At 34.6% G+C, this 26414-nt stretch overlaps 1 long non-coding RNA gene across 1 annotated transcript; it reads left to right on the top strand.

The window, feature by feature from the left end:
* The first annotated feature begins 17883 nt into the window (after nt 1–17883).
* Nucleotides 17884–20266, top strand: LOC149192517 (uncharacterized). Its single transcript, XR_016254887.1, has 2 exons — nt 17884–18440; nt 18550–20266. It is a non-coding gene; the product is annotated as an uncharacterized LOC149192517 (long non-coding RNA).
* Nucleotides 20267–26414: the final 6148 nt, after the last annotated feature.

Here is a 26414-nt window from a genome sequence, read left to right as displayed (position 1 = left end):
AAGAGTTGGAGCTTGTCACCAAAATAACACATCGTATGGAAATTAAATAAAGTATTACAGTGGTCCAAACCCTAGAGAGGGAGGATAACCCATGATTTTTTAAAGAAAACCATATACATAAAGAAAAGAGAGGGAAAGGAACCACGTGACTGAGTTCTAAGTATTTTTCCCAATTTGAACCTGGTCGAGACATGTTAAATAAGAGAGTACCTCTCCATTAACTGAAAACTGAATAAGTGTAGAGTGTAACCTGGAGTTAGAGTTGGAGAGAAATAAACGCGTCTGATCTGGCTTACAGCGGGTCATTACCCTCGCTAAGTAATGGAAGGACCTTTCCTAAAATCATTGCATAAATTTTAGAGGAAAATTAGTAATTAATTTCACAATAGAATCGGTTGGAATGAAGGAGAAAAATTAGGAAATTACTCCACAAAAGGAACTTACCGAAACATGAGTAAACTAGGAACTGAACCCTTGGCTGAAAATAGCTCTACGAACGAGTGCTGGCATGGAGCTCATGCTGTTGGCAGACGAAAGAAAAGGAAAAAAATAATTGTTACACCTGTAGATAGAATCTGGACCACAAAAATTCTGGTAACAAAAGGTAAAGGAAATAAAATATAATTATGTAGTTAAATGAATTACCTAGAATTGGTAGAACAACAACCGAGTAAGCATTGGTAGAGACTTGTCAGCTAAGCTAGAATCTGAGCTTGAATGATTCATAGTAGAAATTAAAAGGGAAGTCTGGTTGACACAAGAAACCCTAAGACATGAAAATTGGAAGATATAATGGCTATGTAGAATGATTCATAGATGAGGGTCCAGACATTACTAAAACAAAACGTTCCAGGCATGGATGTATTCGTATTGCAACTGGGACTGGCCAGCATAGTGGTTTTCGATCGTGGAAAAACGTTAAGGTAGAGCGATAGTACCTCCTCATAGTTTTGAAAAATAGAAACACTCAAGCAAGACCCCGTGAGTAGTTACCTTATTACCACGTTACGCTTTTGGGGCCGTCAATTTTGCAAGCACTGCCAGATGGATGGCTAGATATCAACAGGAACTCAGAACCATTAGTTTCGCTACCTCCGGATTCCAACGAGGATTCTCAGAGGGTTTCCAATTTTTTTGGTAGAACTATTATGTGAGTACCTTACAAAAAAAATTTGAATAATCAAATCCCAATTTAATAGCGAGAAATACATAATAATCTTAATACATGGGTCACGAAATACCACATTCCATATAAGATTTAATACCTTCCACTTAAAAAATAAGTGGAAACTAACATAACCATGTGGTAAGAATTGCGATCAATTATATGAGAGTTGCAATGGAGGTTTGGTACAAATTATAATTATGGTAAAACATATGTCAACCACCTTGACATAGTGGAACCTTTGTAAATGTGGGTGGCAATGCATATTGTATACAAGCTAACATGTTTACCTTGGAAAGAATTTATAAAATGAAGGTATGGTTTTTAATAAGAATATGTGAAACAATGAATATTATTGGTTAGACTACTAAGAGAGTTACTTAACTATTGAGGAAGCATAGAAAACATTGAGAATAATTGTTGTTCATATTGTCCTGTAATTTAATTGGACTCTTTATAAGTAGATGTTACCTATTTCTTAAAAAAACAAATTAGCTGTACTTAGAGTCAGGTGGAGGGATCCAAAATATTGTTCTATCAAATTCGCCTAATCAAAATTTGTTTATTTTATTTTATTTAATATTATAAGTCCTTTCCTCGACCTCAAAAGCCCTTCCATTTCAAACACCCCTCACCGTGTATTAGTTTGCCAAATTTTCCTCACTTTAACCAATGTCTTAGGAAAATGCTTATTAATTTCATTTTTTAAACCAAAAAATATATTTCTAAGTTTTAAAATTCTTAGTTCTAATTTTTCATTGACTTGATCAACATTGATGTGGCATAATATCCGAGGGGAGAGCCATTTAATTTCAATATTTGTGACATTAAAAAATATATTTTAAGTATAAAAACAATAAACTATATTATTCATCATTGCGAGGCTTTGACGCTCCGTATCATGATTGGCTGATTTGTAATGGATGCAGTCTTATGCTAATGCTCTCACCACAACGATATACGGCTGATTTTTAACTGTATAGATTCACGGCTCGCAGGGGACACTTAAAAACTGGACACACAGTAAAGATGATCCTAATCCTCCACACCATTCGACATTTCATGAAATTGGATATAATAATTGGAATTGAAATGGAAAGCGAACTGCTACAAGATTCCAATCCATGCATCTTATGGCCATCTTTGAAGGTAGTTAGGATGGCCAGATTTCCTTATATCGATTTCCTGGAAATGTGCATTATGGTCCTTCCAATAATGTTGAACAACAAGGACTACAGTTAAAGATTAATAACAATACAAAGAATCAACATAGAAATTAACACGTTCGATGATCATTATATAATGGAATGAAACAACTTACCACTTTGGTTTGCAAAAGCAGTTATCGAATCCTTCCGACGACGGTTATGATGGAGTTCCTTTAGAGCCATATATCAAATGAAGCTATGCCACCTCAAAAAACTGTCGAGACCAACCCACCAATCATCTCAATTGGCACAATTAATTTCCCATAATTCGCACCCAATATGATGCTTTGCTCATAATTCATTTATGTGGATAGTTGATCTGTTGTTCCATCCATATACCAACAACTTTTTCACGCTTCTTGTCGCCTCTTCCCCTTTCCTGGCTACCAATTACAAAGGACTAGAAATGCAAAAAATTTGGGGATTTCTTTCTTGACTTTATAGGTTGGAATGGAATTATTGAACAAAATAACAATTATGGCTTTCCACACGCTCAATGTCAAATCATAAGGTAGCCTTCTTCCTCCTCAAATTTCATACAACTAAGGGCATTCATCTCCACACATATTTCCTTATAACCTTCTGGCAATAAACGGTGAGACCTGACATGGCCCCTTAGAGAAACAAACATATGATCACAAATTTTATAGTGTGAAGGATAATCACAATGTACTGGAACATGAATTTTTCTGCATAAAGCCACGGTGTAGCTTAAAATATATCCATAATATTATTCATTCAGAGGAGAGTCGAATTGAATTGGCATGTAACAAAAATAAATAATATATGCATAATACTATTGATTCAGAGGAGAGTGTAAATGAATTGGCATGCAACAAAAATAAGGAGAGTATGAAGAGATTAAATAATAAGCATTATGTAGTGAACAAGTGAACTAAAAATTGTTTTATTGTTTTTCAATTTCTCTATTTAATATAGTAAGCCCAACGAAAAGACAATTAGCTAATTCTATCAAGTCTCGACATAGAAGATTGGACTGGGAGAGATCATTTGATACCTGTGTATACAATTTTTGTTTGTAGCACTTGTACCATCGAATACAATAAAGATTGATGATACATTACAAGATATTGCGATAATGTTTATGATGTATCTTTGTTAACATTAGTTCCAATCGGTTAGCAGTCATAGAATTGTTTAATTTCGTTTTTCATTGATAGATACACACGATACTCTTATTGTTGTTTTCATATATGGTTGGTTGGGCATTTGTTTTTTTTTTTTCCGAAGGTGGTAAAACCTATCAACTCAGGTGTCAAACCAACACTGAGGACAGCCATCTCTGGCTGCTATCCGCGAATGCTGGGTTTGACTCATCACTGTTAAATAGGAAAACCACGCCACCTGGTATAACCCTGCTGGTGGTCCGTAATCGGGAGCAGGCTCTCACTCCTGCCAGATGCCTCTGGGTCTTGGGCCGTTAACCTGTTTCCTTACGTCCGAGGAAGACGAGCTCTTAGCTAAGCAGAAGCAGTTTTACGGCATACTCCAGGCCGATGGTTGGGCATTTGTTATAAAGTCTTGTAGTGATTTGCATTTCATTCCAAATGATTTAATTTTATATGATATTAATTACTTTATTAGAAAATGCGTACTCATAATTTTTTTTTTCATAATACAACAATCTATATAGAAGAAAAAACTTGTGTCTTGACACTGACGAATATTTTTGTTTTATTTAAAATAGGAAAAATCATTTTCCATGTCACCACGACGGTCGATAGATGGTGATATTTTTAATGGAAGAGTACGGAATCACTTCTATCTTCCATATCACCTACGTAGCAGTAGGGCCTTCCAATCCATTCCCCATGAGAAGGAATAACAAGAAAATTTTGTCATTAAGGTTTTAATTATGGGAATTTACCCTCATCCATGTGAGCACACCTTCCGGGAACACACCCATCGTAAGAGCATCATAATGAGGGGCAAGACGTGAAATTTTCCTTCTCGGGTTGGAAAATTTCCTATATTTCAGGATAGAAAAGTTGTGGTCGTCAGCTGACACTGTTCAAAACGCATTTCTATGAAAATTTATTGTCATTCCAAGACATAAAAATTGTTCTCCCCTGGGCCAGTCATATTTTCCCATCACTGGTCATAAAAAAAATATATCAACAGGGCTTTCAAAGCCTTCAGAACTATTCACCTCTAAACCTTAATCACCTCCAATTTGGCTAAAAAAAAGCTAACCCCATGAAACCACAAAAACCATATGAAATCTTCTATTAAATTAATCGCTTTAAAAATTACAAATTTTCAGTGTATGTGCTACATAATAACCATTTCTATCGACTGTAGAACCAACAAGTTCTGATAGTGCATCCCCTACAAGGTGTTCATGGGTGAAGGAAATAGAAGCACTCCATGCATCCCATGGCAATTATCATAGACTGAAGGAAATAATAGAAAGGGAAGGTTAGCCGGTCTAATCTTGTCTGTCTTGTCTATCCCGCTAATATAACCTCTTATCTGTTTGAAAAAATGATAATTTGTGGGAAAATAAAAAGAATATTCTCACATATTTGAAAAAAGAGTTTCAAACACACGACCTTACATATACAATACACATCTACTACAAAGTAGGCTTATCATATGGTGCTTGTCATTTGTTTTATTATACATGAACAATCTACAAAAGAGTGGGGACGCGATGTGGCCGGTCCGCAATACAACTCAACCAATCATTGATTAACCTTGTCACGCATCATTCAAATATTTCTTTTCAATATATGTATATATATGAATGTATGTGTGTATGTGTATGTATGTATATTAATATTTTTTCACTTATTTGATTGGTCATCAATAGTTAGTATATATATATATATATATACACGAATGTATGTGTGTATATGTATGTATGTATATTAATATTTTTCCACTTGTTTGAGTGGTGACTAAAAGTTAGTCAACTCTCATAGTATGACTTTTCGCATTTTCTATGTAGCATGCCACTTCAAAATGATTTGTCCACATTGCAACATATGTAACTTATTTATTGACAGTCTCGACAAGGAAACACGTAATGGCTTGGAACCCTACACCAAGTCATATAAATACAAAAATAATGGCAATGTCAAAGACCTCACTAAAGGAACCTGCTACATGTAGCGACCTTTAAATGATTAGAGAATCACCACACGTCTTAGCTCATCAAAAATAGATTTTTCCACTATAACTCAACCTCATAACTTTCCATATTATATATATATATATATATATATATATATATATATATATATATTCATTCATGGTTTAGGCTTTGAAATTTCCCTCAAGATTCAATGGTTGGACTATGATCGTTATTGGCAGTAAATCAATTCGATTCATGGTTCATTCCTTATCTATGACTACATCAAAACCTATATGCCATATACAATGATGCTTCTTTTTACACCCTTCAAATTCATTTGGAACCTTCGACCAAGGAACTCATCCAAACTTAAAACCTTTCATGTTTATAAATCATGCTTGTTTCTGTTGGATCTTAAACAAGATCATGCCTCTATATCTATATTGTCTAAGCGGTCCTGGAGCATAAGGTGAGCCAACCTTGGTTTGAGGTTTGCATGTGCAATCCTGGTGTTATGACCACGCATTAACCATATTACACATATGACCATGTCTATAAAAATAAGAGATTATCTCATGCAATCCAGTGCATTGACTCATACATGTGATCTATATAACCTTAACCTTTGTTCTCAACCCCTTTCCTTATATCAAAAGATTGTCCCATGTGATGTTGCCATGTGGGTCACTAGTTAATCACATGATAACATCAACATGACATCATTACGCCATGTGGCAACCTGTGATGTGTGCCATTTTTCAATTATTCCTAATCTCTTGGCCAATCAAATCATACCAAAATCATGTGCCACGTGGCAATCCCTAGAGCCTGCAAATCATTTTGTTGATCTAATGGGTCCATGACATGTCCTCTGAATTTTTTCCATACCTTCTAAAAGTCCACTTTGATCTTCCACTTGTTCCTTTAATGAATGCATACCTCGTTTCACCATTTTATTGGGTCGACGAGATTGGTTAAATGTTGTGTAACTCTTGAGATCATCCACCGTTTAGTTTCTCATTCAATTACTAGAATTGTACGATTATGGAAAGCATTCTCAAAATTAAAAATTGATCATTTTTGTGCATCTTGGGTCATTATCTTCCATAGGTTCACTTGAAGATGCACACTATTTAACATACTAATTTTGGGGGCTTTTACCATTTATTTATATGCCCTCAACTAATGTTGATTTTCAAATTGCTATAGCTTCTCATCTAAGATTAATTTTTTAGAGTGGGATATCCCATTAGAAGTTCTCAATGAGAAGTGCACAACCAAGTTGTTTATAGGACCATTAGGGTTTCATAACCTTATTAGAAACTCAATAATCTTCAAGCTTCCTTGGACTTTACCTAACGAGCGTATGCAAGATATCTAACCGTCATATTTATTTGTTTGGACACATGAATGATACTTCTACTATCGCGAACATCTTGTTTGATACTAATGAGACCTTGCTGTTATCAATGACAACATATGTGCAACAATTAGGTCAATGCATTCGTTTTGTTTCACTTTCTGTTGATGATGCAATGCAATATAGGGAACATATTTGAATTATCTCAAAGTCCATTCCACATATTATTACATAATTTAAAATGGTAGATCCTACTTATTTGGATTATTTTTTGGGTATTGAAGTATGGTAGAAGGAATATGGTATTTTTATGTCACAAGACAAGTATACATGCGATATTCTAAGGAAGTTTAAAAAGTTGAGTTGCAAGCCAATAATAACTAGTTTTGAAGTTGGGTTTAATTTATACAAAAATGATTATTCCAATTCATTTGATAATACTCTATATCATCAGTTAGTTGGAAGTCTAATCTACCCAAATACAAATTGCCCAGATATATTTTTTGTAGTCAATATGGTATCCATAATTATTTTAGAACCTAAGGAATTGCATTACAAATGATTTATGAGGATTTTTAAGTATCTACGTGGTATAGTTGGTTATGGTTTAGTATATAGATTCACGTAGGGTTTCAAGTTGATTTAGTCTAAATATAGCAAGTTGCAAGGATGATAGGAAATCTACTTCAACGTATTCATTCTATATGTGTTTAGCAATAGTTGATTGGAGAATTAATAAGCAAACCACAATATCTCTCTCCATGGCCAAAGAACAATGTAGAGTTGTAGGAATAGTTTTTGAAGAAGTCTAATTAGTAAGAATTTTTAAAGATCTACATGAGTGATAGGAACAACCCACTTAGTTAATTTATGACAATCAAAGTGCTATTAATATGACCAAGAGTCTCACTTTTAACAAAAAGAGAGAACACATTTATATTTGGTATTCTCGTATTCAAGACGTGGTTCAATAAGGTGTGATTATGATCATGTATTACATAACAAAAGATTAGGTTGCAAATATCTTCGCCAAAGCACTATGAAAGGAAAAGTTTTCCAAGTTCATAGACGATATTGGAATTTTTTCCAATGATCATTATGGGGGAGAAATGATAGAATAATGATTACTTGCCTTATTCTAGAATTATTATTGTTATCTGTATGTCATCTTTCAAAGGGTCAATTTGAGATACAGAATTATTAGTTGAGAGATTTATGGAGATATTATAGAGAAATTGTTAAGATGTTTTAAGGAATGATTAAATCAAGGATTTTTTCATAAACATGTAAAAATTTTGCCTTCCTAATGAAATTTTTTGAAGGTGTACTATAATTGCTAAATTTATGATTGGCTTCATACTTTTATGGTGCAATAACCCTCAACTTCAAGCAATAATATCACCCAGGATTAAAAAAACTCAAATTAAAAAAAAAACAAACAAAATTTAGAAACCAACTTTTAATTGAAAATTATATAAATTCACGTGTATTTGAAAACAACTATAATGAGAAAAGCATACGTGCATTGTTAATAGTTTACAGTACCATATTCTTCTATTTTATTTCAAAATTTTAAGATATGGAGCTTAAAGTAACAAACACCTAATACAAATAAATGAAAATTATTCTTATAAGAAATTTTTGATTATATTTTTTCTCTATTAAATAGATTAATATTAAATAAATATATAACTTTGAAATGTTAAAATGAGAGACATGGAACACTTTACATGAATAATTTAACACATTTAAAATTTCCTTATAACATATCTCTCATTATAGCATTCTTCACACTATTAAACTACTATCTCTAAAGTTAATATGGAAATTAGATATATTTTCATGTAAATTACAATCTCAAAAATAAAACTAGGTAATGAAGATGGTAAAATTAAAGAATTACAAAATCCAAACATTAATCTCACTTTCAAACATAAATAAGGAGATTAGGAAGTTGAGTGTAACGTTGAAGCTTTAGATAATTGGAATTACAACTTTTAATTTATTATTAGTAAAATTATTATAAAGTGTAAAATAAATATTTAAATTTTAAATGTAAAATTAATATATATATATATATATATATATATGTCTATAATAGAAATAATATATATATATATATATATATATATTCTTAGTATTGGTTAGCATATTGTTCTTATTTTTTAATATTATAAAGAGAACGTATTTATCATTACTTCTAAACAGATACAATGAGGATTTATGTTTAAAGTTTAGGAAGTGTGTCTTCAATACAAAATTTAAAAAGTTTTATATGTGAGGGATTAAAATAAGCCTCTTTATTTTTAAAATTTCAACTTGGTCTTTTTCGTCTTTACTAAAAATTTTCAAAATATTCAAGGAATCCAAATGATGTCCATTACATTAAAAGATTCATAAAAATTCTACTTATTCAAAAATATCACATAAAATATATATTTATAATTAAAATATTTATTAACATTTTATAAAATTTATAACCAAAAAATGTTTAGTTATTATAAAATATTTATAAACTTACATAATTAAAAAGATCATTTTTTTTTATGTAAGTTAGATTGAAATATTTATATTAACCTTTTTTTAAATTTATAACCAAAAAATATTAAGTTATTATAAAATATTTAGAAACTTACATAATTAAAAATATCATTTTTTTTGTAAGTTAGATTGAAATATTTATATTATTGAAAATTAATTTTACATTAATAGCAATTATGTCAATGGTGTGGGAACTTGTAAACTAATAGAATTATCATAACTTATTTCTATGGTTCTACATTTAGCCAAAAACGAATACAAGATAAGCTTAATAGCATACTAACTAATTAGCCCATGGAGAGTTGGGCTTGATGAAAGAAAATCACGTGCACATATAATCCAATACGTCATAGAAACTGACCTTGACTCCATAGTAGAAATAGACAAAATATATAGACCAAAAGAGACCAAGTGTGGTGAAGAGCTACTAGTCTAAGACAATAAGTGTGATATTGCATTAGAGTTGCTTTGAGGTACTAGTCTAAGACAATAACTAGAGAGATTGCATTAGAGTTGCCTTTAGGTACTAGTCTAAGACAATAACTACACATATTGCATTAGAGTTTCCTTGAGGTATTTCTTATGCTTGTGCCTTCATTTGGAGTGCTAGTGAGAATGTCAGTCACATACCATGAAGCTTCATCGTGGAGACTAAGTCATCCAAGTTGTACCTTATGTCCCAGAGGATCATTGTGCAGACTAAGTCATCCAAGCTGCGCATCTCTGTGGAGATAAGTCATCCAAGTTGTACCTTATGTTGTTGAGGATCCTTTTGATCTCCCCATATTGTCCAAATAATTGATAATGATTGACTAGTTTGTCAAAGATGACGTTGTGAATCAAAGTGTCCAATTCCCTCTCTAAAGCCACTCAATGAAAAAAGTGAAATCTCCTTTTGCAGAATTTGCTCGGATCAATAGTCCATCCAAAAATAAAAAAAAATTGCAAAATTCGGTCAGATCAATAATCCATCTAAAAATAAAAAAATAATTTCAAAATTTAAATAGTAAATATGATCATCAAATTCTAAATTCTTTTACTTCCACCTGAAAAATCTCATTCTAACTTCAAAAAAAACCAATATCGAAATAATATGCCACATAATTCCAACCCAAAACGAAATTTCCTTTTGTAAAAATAAAAATATCTTCATTCAAATCTTACTAGCTACCGGCTTTTAAATATTAATATAAATCATCCAGATATTACTATGGACCCGCTTTTAAATATTAATATAAATCCAGATATTACTATGGACCCGCTTTTAAATATTATAATAAATCATCTTAATGATAAACAAAATCGTGTACAAATAGAGCGAAACTGTCAATGCGCACACAGCTGCCCCAAGTCTTCTATTTTGACGTCATGTGGGACGTATTGTCCTTATTAAAAGGTATTTGACAACAGGTGTTTTAAATGCCCACTTACATACAGGTTAGATTAACAACTTTAAACGTGATGTGGATGTGGATGTGGATGTGGATGTGTAAATCATCGAACAGTTTTAAAGTCTTTTATGTCAATGTCAGTTCTTTAGTATAAGCTTTTAAATATACTTAATAGTGGGAATCACTAAATTCATACATTTAATCAATTTTTTATAATATTTTTTATTTATATGGTTAAGTTTATAACAGTTTTTAAAGTATCATTTCTAGTTTAATTTTGTTGTTAGTTCAGAGCATACATAACACATAGAAGATTTATGCTTAGAGACTTAGACGACGATAGCAAGGAATAATTCCAGAGACAGACAAATGGAGAAACAACAAGACTACTCAGTCAGAAACAACGGAATAGATAAAACAATCATTGGAGAACAGAAATCACTTAGCATTACGTAATAGGCCTGGGCCTTGGCTTGCATGCCTTGGCCAGAGAAATTACAAATTTATAGAGGCTGAAGGAGGATCTAGAATCCTGCTTGTGATTCAGATGGAGATCTAGAAACTAATGACGATGTAGTAGGTTTGGCGCGAGTGTGGCAGTGACGGTTAGGACGGTGGACTGTCGAAGATTTGGTGTCGTCATCCGCACAGTGTTCATGAGTTTGGCTTCACACTTAACATTCTCCCGCTGAAGCCAAATAAGAGTCCTGAATCAAGTCACACCGAGTCCTACCATGCCTATACATAACTCATGTTTATTTCGTGGTAGAATCTTAGTGAGCATATCAGTAGGGTTCCTATCTATATGAATCTTTTCCAAGGATAATTTTTCTTCCTCCAACACATGCTAGATCCAATGGTACCTTAAGTCAATGTGCTATGTTTTTGAATGAAATGTCGGGTTTTTTGACAAGTGGATGGCGCTCTGACTATCACAATATAACACATACTTGTCCTACTTTATTCCTATCTCTCTTAGGAATCGCTACATCCACAATATCTCTTTACAAGCTTCTATTGCAGATATGTACCCTGCTTCTGTTGTAGAGAGGGCTACTATTCTTTGTAGCCTTGACACCCAAGATACTGTTACACCTGAAAATGTATACAAATAACCTGTAGTGGACTTTTTGGTGTCCATATCTCTAGCCATATTTGCATCTGTAAATCCTTTAAGAACGGTCTCATCATGACCAAAACATAAACAATAATGACTAGTACCCTTGAGATGCCTCAAAATCCATTTTATTGCTTGCCAATCTTGTTTGCCTGGATTGGCAAGGAACCTACTCACTACTCCCACTGAATATGCAATGTCTGGTCGTGTGCATACCATGGCATACATCAAGCTGCCAACTGCTGAAGCATAAGGAATCTTGCTCATCTCTTCTTTCTCCTTGTCATCACTAGGACATAATTCAATACTCAGCTTGAAGTGGGCTGCAAGGGGTGTACCAACTAGCTTGGCATCCTTCATATTAAACCTGTCAAGCACCTTCTTGATATATTTTTCTTGTGACAGCCACAACCTTTTGTTTTTCCTATCACGCATAATCTGCATGCCCAATATCTGTTGTGCTAGTCCCAAATCCTTCATTGCAAATTTGCTATCCAAATCTTTCTTCAACCTATTGATCTTATTCTTATCATGCCCAACAATCAACATGTCATCCACATATAACAATAATATGATATACTTTCTTTGATCATACCTCTTGATATAGACACAATGGTCAGCTTCCAACCTCTAAAAACCATGTTCGAACATGAACGAATCAAATTTCTTGTACCATTGTCGAGGTGCCTATTTCAACCCATAAAGACTCTTCTTCAACCTGCAAACAAGGTCTTCTTTTCCTTTTTCTATGAAGCCTTCTGGTTGCTCCATATAAATTTCTTCCTCCAATTCACCATGAAGGAAAGCAGTTTTTACATCTAACTATTCACATTCTAAGTCTAAAGTAGCAACTAGACCAAGAATGACTCTAATGGATGACATTTTAACAACAATTGAGAAAATTTCAGTGAAGTCAATACCTTCTTTTTGGGAAAATCCTTTCACCACCATCCTTGCTTTATACCTCTCCTTCCTTTCATCACCTTCATGCTTAATCTTGTAAACCCGTTTGTTTTGTAGAGCCTTTCTTCCTTTTGGGAGGCTTACCAACTCCCAAGTTTTATTTTCCTGCAAAGAGTTCATTTCTTCTTCCATTGCTTTCTTCCATTGTTTACTGTGCTCAAATTTACAAGTTTCTTGAAAACAATTAGGCTCACCTTCATTAGTCAACAAAATATAGTTTGAAGGAGGATACCTTTGTGAAGGCTTATGAGGCCTAGAAGATTTGTGAACCAACTGTGGTGGTGCATTATTAGGTTGAATCTCCTGTAAGGGTTCCTGCAAGATTCCTTCTTTTTGTTGTTCATCATTTTCCACTTGTTGTTCTTCATGCTCCTGAATTTGCTATTCATTTTCTTGCATTGGTGGGATGTTTTCCTGCTGCTCTTCAAACCTGTCAATAACCTTCTTGACCTCCAACTCACCTACAGTCCTCTTGAACATTTCTGACTCATTAAATATAACATCCCTGCTTCTAATAATTTTATGTTTGACTGGATCCCATAGACGATAACCAAAATCTTTGTCCGCACATCCCAAAAAAATGCATTTCATAGATTTATCATCTAGCTTAGTTCTATTTTCTTTGGGAATATGTACAAATGCTTCACATCCAAAGATTTTCAAATGAGAATAATTAAACTTCTTACCAGTCCAAACTTCTTCAGGGATACTGCTATCCAAGGCTATAGTTGGAGATCTATTTATGAGGTAGCAAGCAGTCTTGACTACTTCAACCTAAAAATTCTTCTCCAAACCAGAATTAGACAACATACTTCACACCTTTTCCATAATGGTGTGATTCATCCTTTCTGCGACACAATTCTGTTGAGGAGTACCAGGCACAGTCCTCTCATGCTTTATGCCAAACCTGTTACAATATTCCTTAAATGCATTTGAGCAATATTCTCCACCATTATCTGTTCTTAAACACTTCAGCAATTTGTTAGTCTCTCTTTCAACAACAACATGGAATTTTTGAAATATTCCAAACACTTCACTTTTATTTTTCATAGGATATGCCAAAACCTTCCCAGATGCATCATCTATAAATGTTACAAAATATGATGCTCCTCCTAATGATTTGATGTTAACAGGCCCAAACACATCTGAGTGTACCAATTCTAGCACATTTTTCTTTCTGTCATGGCCACCTCTAAGGAATGAAACCCTTCTTTGTCTACCATATATACAATGCTCACAAAGATCAATATTGTAGGATTTCAAACCTGGCAATAAATTTTTACCAACAAGGATTTTTAATCCCTTCTCACTCATGTGGCCCAAGTGCTTATGCGACAAATATGTTGAATTTCCTTCTTTTGTGATAATAGCCAAATCTGATTTTCCTATCAATGCCTTCAATGTGTATAATGTTCTTGTCTTCGGTCCTTTGGCCACGACCAATGCTCCTTTGCTAATTTCCCAGCCTCCTTTTCTAAAGCTTGTGGAATAGCCCTCATCATCTAGTCGTCCCATGGAGATTAAACTCATGCGCATTTCTGGTACATGCCTGACCTATTTCAACAATGTATCTTGTCCATCTTTCATCTTGATCTGGACATCTCCCACTCCAAAAGTACTGCAAAAATGATTATTCCTCAAATGCACTCTACCATAATCACCAGGATTATAAGAAACAAAACTATCTTGGTATGGGGTTACATGGTGAGATGCCACAGATTCAAGGATCCAATCAAAGCCACTGCTAGATGTATATACACATGCATCCTCTACTGAAACAGTAAACAACACATCACCATCTGTGGCTACAACAGTAGTCTCACCTTCATTTGTGCTAGATGACTGGTGATTTGTACTCGATGGTCTCTGATCCTTTTGTCATTTCTTCCAGAATCTACATTCTCTTTTCATGTGACTGGGTTTGCCACAATGAAAGCAGATGATCCTGCCTCTCCTTTATTTTGATCGGCCTCTCAATCTTGATCACCCTTGCCGGCCTCGATCCATTCTCCTACCATGATCAGCTAGAGGTAGAGCTTCTCCTCCCTGGTTTTTTGCAATTGACTTGCATCACAGTTCCTCATTCATTAAACTGTTGCTGACATCATCAAACTTCAGGGTCCCTGCAGTTGTTGAAGTGCTCATAGTTACAATTAAATTTTCCCAGTTGTCTGGCATAGAACACATTAGAAAAATAGCTCTAATTTCATCATCTAAAATGATTTTAACAGAGGCAAGCTAATTAGTAATAATATTAAATGCATTCAAGTGCTCAACAACTGAAGCACCCTCCTTCATCTTGAGATTATAAAGCTTCTTCATCAAGAACACTTTGTTTGATGTCGTGTTCTTCTCATATAGATCATGGAGCTTCTTCCATAATCCTTTTGCCGTATTTTCTCCGGACACATTGAAATACACATTCTTTGCTAAATATTGGCGGATTGTTGCAATCACCTTTCTATCTAGCTTATTCCACTCTTCATCTATCATTGATGAGGGTTTCTTTGTTGTGCCCTCAGTCGGAAAATACTAATCCTTTAAAATCAGTATATCCTCCATTTGTGATTTCGATAGGGAAAAATTAGCCCCGCTCAACTTCTCCATATCTGTAACTGTTCTCTCTATTTTCAATCAAATTCATGCCCCAAAACACAAAAAAAAACTCCACTTAAAAGTAAAATTTTTATTATCTCTTTTAAACTTTTAAAAATAATAACCTTCCTCCATTTTAAAATATCCTTTTCAAAATTTCCACATATAATTATATATGTTTCATATTAAATATAAAAAACATATATAATGTTTTAACCTTTTCACATTTCACACATACATATGTTGATTTGAGAAAAAAATTGACGTATACGTGCAAGCTTGATGTGAAAAAAAAACAATTACAAACTCCACGTAAAGAACTTACGCACTCCATGTTTCATACTCCACCATACTTAAGAACTCTGCATTTCGCACTCCAAGGACAATAGCCGTCCTCCACATGAAAACTCAAACGGGTTGTCAGCTCGGTGAAGAATACTTCAGGAAAAATCTTCACAACAGGTAAACGATTTCTTTATATGTCGATTTCGTTGGTCGATTAGCCTCTGCAAGTGCACATTTCTGGGTGGTAGAACTACAACAACCAATGAAATTTGATAACCATCAATGTTTTTAGAGCCACTTTCGAATCACCAAATTCGCAATAGAAATTTTTTGCTCCAAATAGCATTGCCAATGCAACTGCACAGCAATCTCTCCACACAACGGGCTCTCACAGCTGACAATGCGGGCTATGTTTCCTCCAGCAAGTACGCATCACAATGTAACCCAAGGTATACCGTCAACACACACTGGCTTGCTTTCTCTGATCCCTCACACAGTGGCTCTGATACCAGTTGTTAGTTCAGAGCATACAGAACACACAACAGATTTATATTCAGAGACTTAGATGGCAATAACAAAGAATAATTATAGAGACAAACAAATAGAGAAACAATAAGATTACTCAGTCAGAAATAGCGGAATAGATAAAACAATCACTGGAGACAAAAATCACTTAGCATTACATAACAGGCCTTGGCATTGGCTTGCATGCCTTGGGAAGAGAAATTACAAATTTATAGAGGCTGAAGGAGGATCTAGAATCTTGCATGTGACTTAGATGGAGATCTAGAAACTAATGGCGGTGTAGTAGGTTCGGCATGAGTGTTGTAGTGACGGTTGGGACGATGGACTGCCCGAGAGTTGGCGCTGTCATCTGCACAGTGTTCATGAGTTTGGCTTCACACTTAACAATTTTACAATTTTTTATAATATTTTTTATGTACATTGTTAAGTTTATAACAATTTTTAAAGTATCATTTCTAGTTTTATTTTTACATGGAGTTGAGGAATTGTGAGGACGGTTAAAAATGATGGGAATCTGGGCAAAACATTTCAAAAAATCATGTATACACAGTGTTTGAATCATGTTTTTGATGGAGGAAATGAATTCAACACCACCAAAAACATCAAAACATCAAGAGTACCTAAAATTAAGAATTTTGAAAGCTTTTACTTGGATCTACAAAAATCTTTACTAAAACTTTTCAAAATATGACCTTAATTTCCATAACTTTAAAGGAAAAAAAGCATAATGGTTAGACTAAGCTTTTTATATAATACTTTTTTTTTTTAAATTCATAATTTTTTTATAACAAATGTTTTCCATAGTTAAATTTGCTTTAATATTTTTTTAGTTATTATTTTACTTTTATATAAATTTATCTTAATATCTCTTTTAAGTTTATTTTTATATGGTTCACTAAAAACTCATTAGTTATTAAAATAAATATAAAAAAAAAAAATTAAAAATTGTAGTTTGTTTTAAAGTGGCTAGTAATGTGTCATATCTTTCCCTTTAAAGGTACACATTTTAATGATCAAGATTCACTCTTCCTATAAGTTTTTAATAAATATCTCAACCCACCCCACTTTGATAATGACTACTAAAATTATTATCATCAAACAACCTAGTATTAAATTTATCATAATATCTCAACGCACCTCACTCTTAAAACTCTCATCATCAAACAACCTCATATCAACCCACCCCACTTTGATAATGACTACTAAAATTATTATCATCAAACAACCTAGTATTAAATTTATCATAATATCTCAAGCCACCTCACTCTTAAAACTCTCATCATCAAACAACCTCATATCAACCCACCCCACTTTGATAATGACTATTAAAAAGCACATCATCAAACAAATATAATTTTAAGTAAATCAAAAAATACTAATGATAAACTAGAATAACTTAATATCTTCACCCACCCCATTTTGATAATAACTATTAAAACCCACATCATAAAAAAAACTAAATAAATAAAAAAATATATAAATAATAAACTATAATAACTCAAATTTAAAAAAAAAAATGTGTGATGTTGTTTGCTTGAGTTTGAAGTCTGTCTACTCAATCTAAATAAAACTTTTCTTGAAACTTCATATAAATTTTTTATAATATATTTCCATATCTCTACTTTAATATTCTCCCTAAATCCCATTCTTCCTATATATCTATGTATATCTCGGAGTTAGCCTGCACAGGTGTGGTGTTGTTTGCTTGCGTTTGAAATCTGTGTCTACCCGATCTAACTGAACAGTGCCTGGATTTTCATTCTTTGCTCATGGTTTTCCTTTCTCATCGCTGTGGTCGCCCGTTTGAACGGAAAGGAGGCGGAGGGGCAGCGCATCCATGCCAATATTATGGACGGGATCATAAACCTCTCGATTGACGCACACTATGTCCAGCTTCTGTTCAATTTTTTCATTTTCTCAGTTCTGTGTTATGGATAATTTGAATAATGGGAAAATGAATTGAAGAGAACTCGACACAGTGGACGCTAAGGGTTTACGGTGAGTGAGAGATGTTGAGATTGTTTGAGATCCGTACTAATAATGGGTATGAGCTCCTACTCCACCTCCTTTTCGTTCAAACAGGCGAGTACGATAAAAATAGATAATGGAACGCTCTGTGAAGTTGTGAACGAATCGGTATTCATTGCGTTTGCGTCTGGTGTTTCGGAGCCTTTTGAACAGATAACTTATTCGGTAACATAATTTGTGTAGTTAATTGCCATTATTAATGGGTATGATGGTTTCTTTATAAAAAATAATGGGAATGATTGTTTCTTTATCAAAATTGTTGGTGTGATTGCAGAATCGAGACTGGAAAGGTTTCGAAGGGCTCCTTTGTCAGGGTATATTAGGTGTTCGGCAAACCGATATGATTTAAACTTTCCCAGACACGTTTAGGGTGTACCGCCACTGAACCCAAACGATGGACGATGAAGATAGAGCAGCGGCCTGTATCATTGTATGCCTTGGATGAGCTCAACTCTTATCGTTCTGTACAGTTTATTTTAATCAAAATGTTATCACAAATAAGGGAAGTTGGAGTCGTACAGTTTATTTTAATCAAAATGTTATCACAAATAAGGGAAGTTGGAGTCGCATGTCGTTTGGTTTGGATCGTAGTTACCAAATTCGGCCGAACCGGGCTGAAGAATTCGAAAATTCGGCAATTCGGTCCGATTCGGCCATTAATACCCTAAAATTCGGTTAGGACACATCACAGTCTCTCAAAATTATTTTTTTAATTTTCTTCGATTTGTGTTGTTTAAGAAGTCGTCCTCCATTTTTTGTGCATTAGTTTCGTCATGCAGCTGTAGATATTGAACGGCTGAACGTAATTCTCCATTAATATAGATGTTTAAGAATATTCAGCCATTAAAACTTAATTCTCCCTGGTGGTCGATGGATCCAGTTAGACAAAACTGAAGATAGAAGGGACAAGGATGTTATTAACTTGTGCATGAGTTTCGTCATGCAGTTGTAGATATTGAACGGCTGAACGTAATTCTCCATTTATATAGATAGATGTTTAAGGATATTCAGCCATTAAAACTTAATTCTCCCTGGTGGTCGATGGATCCAGTTAGACAATACTGAAGATAAAGGAACAAGGATGTTACTGACGGTTTGTTTTGCAACTACAGGTGTGATTAATGATTAAAAAATTTATAGTCGCACTTCTATCAAAGTTAATTTTGATGTGTTAGTAACTGTGACGTGTTATTAATTTTTACATCGCTGCTTTAATGTTTTTTTTTTTTTTTTTTTCACTTTATCTAAAAAGGGTCTCCAAGCATTTCTTGGGTTTTGGCATCTACAGGTTTTGGTATCTACAGGTTTCTTCTTCTAGAGGAAAAATCTTTCCCATTCAGGAATTCTATCCTCATGACTTTTAGTTCTTCTTCTAGAGTAAAAATCTTTCCCATTCAGGAATTCTATCCTCCTCACTTTTAGTTCTCTATTGCAGATCGTGGGATTCTCTCTGGTTTTCTCTTCTGCTACATATTTCTCCATGTCTGTTTTTTCTTTTGTTATATATGATGCTGTTTCCATGGTTCTTGTTTCTCCTCCGCAGGTTTCTACTCAAACTTACGACTCATACTTGTATCCTATGTTTCTCATCGGAAGCATGCTGCGGGTTAATTGTCCAGATTTAGTTCTCTATTGCAGATCGTGGGATTCTCTCTGGTTTTCTCTTCTGCTACATATTTCTCCATGTCTGTTTTTTCTTTTGTTATATATGATGCTGTTTCCATGGTTCTTGTTTCTCCTCCGCAGGTTTCTACTCAAACTTACGACTCATACTTGTATCCTATGTTTCTCATCGGAAGCATGCTGCGGGTTAATTGTCCAGATTTTGTTTTGTGATGGCCTTCTCTTGATATGGCTTTATCATGGTGCTGGTATTTCTGCTCTAGCTCCGTGGTTTTCTGAATATGGCTCTTTTTTGTGCTGATCCAGATCTTTTGGGAAATATACTATGTTCAAGAGAATGTACATTTTGGTTTTTTTATATATCTTATATAAATACAATCATGCTTTTTCTGTCCTGAAAAAAAAATGTTTTTTATTTTTTATATTAAAAATAAAAAATTTCTCTAAAAATAGATATAAAAACTAAAGAAATAATTGGCATATTAAATTTTCATTTTCATAATAAATTAATTTTTTGTCTTTTTAAAATTTAAATTTCTTATTTTCAGAATAAAATATATTTTTACCTATTGTTTTAAATTTTAATCTTTTTTTCATATAACATTTTGACCAGTGAATAATGAAATTGGAACTATTTATTCATAATAAAATTGGTTGTAATTTAGTTTTTTGCTTTTAAAAAAATTGTAAGGAAAATCTATTATATGGTTTCTAATTAGGAAAAAAAGATAGTTCTAATTTAATGATTATATATATATATATATATATATATATATATTATTCAGTTAGTAATTAGGAAATTGTCTAAATCTTTATCATTAAAAGTTACAACATTAGTTACTATCTTTTGGTTGACCAAGAAGAGTTGTTTCTACTAATTTCGATATCGTATTCACTTCCATTTGAACAATTAGGAAAACTACAAGAATTCTAATTTGATGATTTTTGATAGTTGTAATTTGATGATTTTTTATCTATATTTTATTTTAGTAATTAGGAAATTGCCTAAATATTTATCATTAAAAAACTACAACATTAGTTACTATCTTTTGATTGACCAACTGACAATTTTAAGGGTTCCTTTTTTTAATGTTAAAAAGTTTGTTCTCCTCATTGTATCTTATTCACTTCCATTGAAGAGGAGTTGTTTCTACTAAGTTCAATATCTGATTCACTTTCATTGAAGAGGAATTGTTTCTACTAATTTCAATGTCTAATTTTATTTGCCACTTCTATAATATAAGTCAAAGGAAGTTCACTTCCATTGAAGAGGACTGGTGTCTACCAATCTCAATATCTAATTTTATTTGTAATTTCTATAATTTAATTTAATTTTAATTTAGATTATTAAAAATTTAAGAAAAAATATTATTAATAATAGTTTAAGAAATTTTGGAGATTCAAAGTATCGAATCGAATTCGTATTTGTATTCGAATTCAAACTTGGTAACTATGATTTAGATACCCTTTATTTAGAATGAAAAAAATTGTAAAATTTTAGAGATTCGAAGTATCGAATCAAATTCGTATTCGTATTCAAATTCGAACTTGGTAACTATGGTTTAGATACCCTTTATTCAAAATGAAGGAAATTGTAGATTAAAATTATTAAAAGTTTATAACTTAAATATTAAAGTTTTTGTAAGGTTAGAATGCATTTTTGCTGGAAAATTTAAAAAACTTCATCTTTGCCCTCCTGAGGTTTAGACTTCATCTTGTTTAGATTCTGAATGAAGGAAAAATTGATCATGATTATGTACAACTTGGAATTTCTTGTTTAACTTGGCTAAGAAATAAAAAGTTAAAAAAAAAAAATCATCCTGATAGGTTAAAGCTTAGACTTTTTCCTAATAAATAGTAAAAGTTCGTTGTAAACATTTTTGTTCAATATGTTCATTATTTTGTTTAAATATTTAGGTTAAATCTGTTTCATGCTTTTTATTTAATTTTTGTATATTAATTTCTTTTTCTTTTTATACATAAATTTCTTGAAATACAAAAATATTTAGTTGTTATTCCAATATCATTAATTATGATTTTTTTAATGCAAATCAATTGGTTATTAATAAAATTATCAAAAAAAAATATTATAACTACAACCACATTAACTAATGTGATTGAAATACTATCATTAAAATTAATAATATTAATTTTTTATTTTTATTTTATTTTTATTTTTATTTTTTTTGAGTAAAGTTAAATCTATTAAAAAAGAGGAAAAATATCTACATAAGGACCGAAGTTAGTGCATTGCTTTGAAAAGAGCCAAAATTCCCAACAATGCAGATATGAAACTAGTAGCAGACGTGGGATGAAGCTTTTCTGGAGAACCACATGAACCCAAACAGCAAAAACATAGGCAGACCATCGCCTTTCTACAACAGAACTATAGTAGACATGCCTGAAATAAACCATTACAAAACCAAAAAGACAAACCCACGTCAGCGAGAACAGACTAGTCAGCAGGCGGTTCTTCCACGATTTGGCACCAACCGAAATCTGGCACATCATCAACAGGAGCAACGATCTGATTGGAGGGTCCGGGATCCGCTGGCACCATCTCAACATCCTGAGTGCTGCATCCTGGGGCTTCCTGAACATGCTGCGGCGCCACTCCAATGCCGAATTGAATCGCAGAGGAAGGACCAGCAACTGCTCCCGAGCCACCCGGATGAGAATCTGAACCTTCCAACTGAGTTGTCTCATAGAAGAACACGGATATGTGGGCAGTTATCCGGGGCCGATGCAGAGAGCTGTTGAAAGTGAAAATGGTTGAGCCTGTCGAGGATGGAGGCCCACGATAATGGCTGGAAGCCTGCCGTCTCCCGCGCCCACTTCGGGTTCCAGGATAACGACCAGTGAAGAGTTCACTGGTGGGGGCTGGCGAGTCCGAGGAAGAACCAGTTGGAGCGCGCCAGGGTTGCCCTCTACGACACCCCATTCTCTGACGTAGACGAGCCATTGAAGAAGGGGTAATGGGAAGGTTGCAGTCCGCCTGGTGCTCAGAACAACAAATGCGCGGAGACCCGGGAGAATGCCTTAGAATACCAGATAAATTGCCTAGACCAATCTCCCTCCCTCCCAGCTTGAAGACCGGGCAGAAGACAAAATAGTGGAACAGGGGGACGCAAACTGTAAAAGGATTACTCAGACGCATTCCATAAGAACCGGCGGCCAGGACAGAGAAAACAAGATAATAAACCAACCCGAGAATCTTCAGACTTAGACCCAGAGCCCTCCCATGGAAAGGTATGTGCCAAAGGAGCTGCCCTTGGAAGGCCAAACAGAGCTTCCTTGTCAAAGGCTCAGGAACTTCCGAAAGAACCGGAGTTCGAACAGAGGCGATGGGATGAGCCCAAACAAACAATTCGCAAGGAATGAGCTTGAGCGCAGGGCATTGCCACTCCTTAAGCTTGCCAAACCTGTCACGAAAAACCACATTCATAACTGCTGCATTGATGATCGCCGTCATCTCTTGCAAGTAGCAGCGTGCGGAGGGAGGATCCGTTGCAGTGGGCAGAGAGAATGAGCCTGAATCACCTGACGGGGGGATGTAATAAACCTGCTTGCGCGCATGCCAGGCGTAACTCCTATCACCAACATTTAACACCTCGTACTGGGTGGGCAGGTGTCGAGCCGCCTCGCCCCACCCCAGTCCTGTCAAGTTTAAAACCGCTTCAGTCACCCACATCCGGAGGTTAATAATATTAATTTACTATTAATTTATAATTGCTATTGATAAATATATAATAATAATAATAATTATTATTATTATATAAAATAATTGCTAATATTATATTATAATTTTGATAATGATGATGCAACAAAAATAATAATAATAATAATAATAATAAATTAAATATTAACTAATTATACTAATAATATTAATTAATTAATCACAATAATAATATTTAATGCTATACATTTAATATTATTATTTGATATTGATAAATATATAACAACAGTAATGTAAATAATATAAAAGTATTTATTATATAATAAATTACTATTATTATTTATTAAAAAATAAATAATATTAATTTAATTAATAATAATAACAATTAAAATACACATATTAATAATGAATAAAAAATAAAAAATATTATAATAATAAAAAATCTAAGAAATTCATATTATAAACCATAGGGATTAATAATAATAATAGTAATAACAAATAATAATAAATTCAAAAAGTTAATATTAGAAGTAGATGTACAATTGAAAAAGTCTCCTAAATTGAAGTCTTAATCTAAAGGGGAAGGGGCCGAACTACACAGGAGGGTTCTGAAGATGGCCAACGCAGCGAGCTTCTCCTGCCATGGGAATGGATTCAACGTCAATACGGTCGTTGGAGGCGGCGAGGCAGGGTCGGCCACAGCCATAGCTCTCTACAGGAGCGGCCTCAAGAACGCGATGCTGGATCATTCTGAATCCCTTCAAGCAGCCGGTATGGTTTTGTTTTTATGGCCCAACGCCAGGAAAATACTCGACGCCCTCGGCATAGCAGCTTTGCTTGAAGGGCTAAACATATTAAAGGATGATCTGAAGGCGAAGTCCGAGAAGCTGTACGAGATCAGAGATCCGCGGACAACTTGCGTTTCTGGGTTCAGATCCCATCTCGGGGGCGGAAAATCGTTAGGTTTTGGCTCGATTTATGCAGGATCCGACAGCCTGCCGTCCATCCGGCTTATCTCCCTGCTGACGTCTCTTGCATGCAAAGATGGGGGTCTGCATGTAGCAGATCTGCTCCATCACACAACTGCATGGCCCAATCTCTGCAGCCACAGGCCGGATCTACCCGATCTGAGCAAGTCTCAAGTTTACCCAGAACCTAGGCAGCGGATCGGTGGGAAAATGCATAGATTGAGCAGAGGGTATGCAGACCCTGTCATGCAAATGGAAGATCGAACCAATAGGAGGCCAGATCTGGAAGATTGCATACAGCCAGATCATATGGCAATCTGCAACGACACCGGTTCAGGCAGAGCAGGAACTCAGCCAAAACGTGAACAACAGGTAACCAAATCTCGTTTTCAGATCTTCATTAAAACCCCTGAGAAGAAATCTTTTTTGGTTTGGGTACATGCAGATAGCACTATTATGCAGCTAAAGCAGCAAATCTGGGCATTGAATGGTTATCCTGGTCAGATCCAACATTTAGTCAGTGGCAGGTGGTCTCTCCAGGACAACAGAACCCTGGGAAGCTATGAGATTAGTCCAGGAGACACCATTGTTTTGAACCTCAGGCTGAGAGGAGGGGCTCAACCTCAGGGACAGCCAAGTAGCTCAGGAGGAGACAAGGGGAAAAAGACAGCACCCCAGCATCAAACCAAGGGAGGTATCTCCTACAAAAACATTCTTCAAGGTAACAGAGAATCTGGATCCTCTCCAGATCAAGGTGGATATACACCCAGGCCATACATAGTAGACCAGTTAGGGCAAACTCCAGCCCTTAACTTTGATTCCACAGGGCTTGATGATTATGTCAAGTCCTATGAAACGCAGGCTCTAATATGCCGTTTCAACAGCTTCTGGCCAAAACCATCGAACCTATTTCATTGGATTTATACCACCTGGACCATGGAATGTGACATACATTTATGTTCCAAAGGGTTCTTCATAGTTAGATTTGCATCCAGGGAAGTCAGAGATACAATCATCAGTGCTGGGCCTTGGTTCTGGGGAACGGCGGGGCTGTTCATGACTCCATGGTTTACAGATTTTGATCCAAACAAAATGACTGTATCCAAAGTGCCGGTTTGGGTTCGGCTATATAACCTTCCTCTCCACTTTTGGGGTGAACGAGTTTTGGAAGGAATCGGGAACAGCATAGGGAAATACATCAAAACAGATCTGGAGAGGATTGATGAAAGGGTCTTCACTTTTGCACGTATATGTGTGGAAGTAGATCTAAGCAAAGGGCTGCCAGACAACATAAGGCTGATCTACAAACAACAAAACTGACTGCAAGCATTAGACTATGAAACTACCGCTTTCAGATGCAGTCTCTACAGACAAACAGGACACTTGCAAAGTACATGTCCAGAAGCCAAGAAAGTAAACAGCAGAAGAAAGCAGAAAGGGAAGCAGAGGAAAGGATGGCAATTCTCCCCCCCTAATTCAGAGGATGAAGAATCAGAAGCAGAAGAGGATGATATCCCCACAGAGAATGCTACGGTTTCCCAAGAAACAGGGACCCAGAAGGAAAACACATCAGACAACAAGGCTTCACAGTTTCACCCAAATCAGGCAGAGAAGACAAACGAGGATCAGAGCATGGGAGGGATCAAACGGCTTCACCAATCGGACTCCTCAGATTCAGATAAGGAATTAGGCACGCAGAAAGCAGAAACACAATTAGTCATAGCTTCGATCGAGCCCACTCAAGGTGAATGGCGCAAGGTCGAAAAGAAAAAGGGAAGGAAAACCTGAAGAGTGAGTCTTACTCACATATGAAATTCAGTTTTTCTGCTTCCTTCTATTCCCCCTCTCTCTCTTTCTTTTTCTTCATTTTTG

Source organism: Pinus tabuliformis, chromosome 2_2, assembly GCF_031772625.1.
Source record: "Pinus tabuliformis cultivar Carrire ecotype Pingquan chromosome 2_2, CPIR1, whole genome shotgun sequence".
Classification (NCBI taxonomy): Eukaryota; Viridiplantae; Streptophyta; class Pinopsida; order Pinales; family Pinaceae; genus Pinus; species Pinus tabuliformis.
The sequence above is the reverse complement of the archived record's forward strand: the minus strand, read 5'-3'. Positions and strand labels throughout refer to the sequence as shown.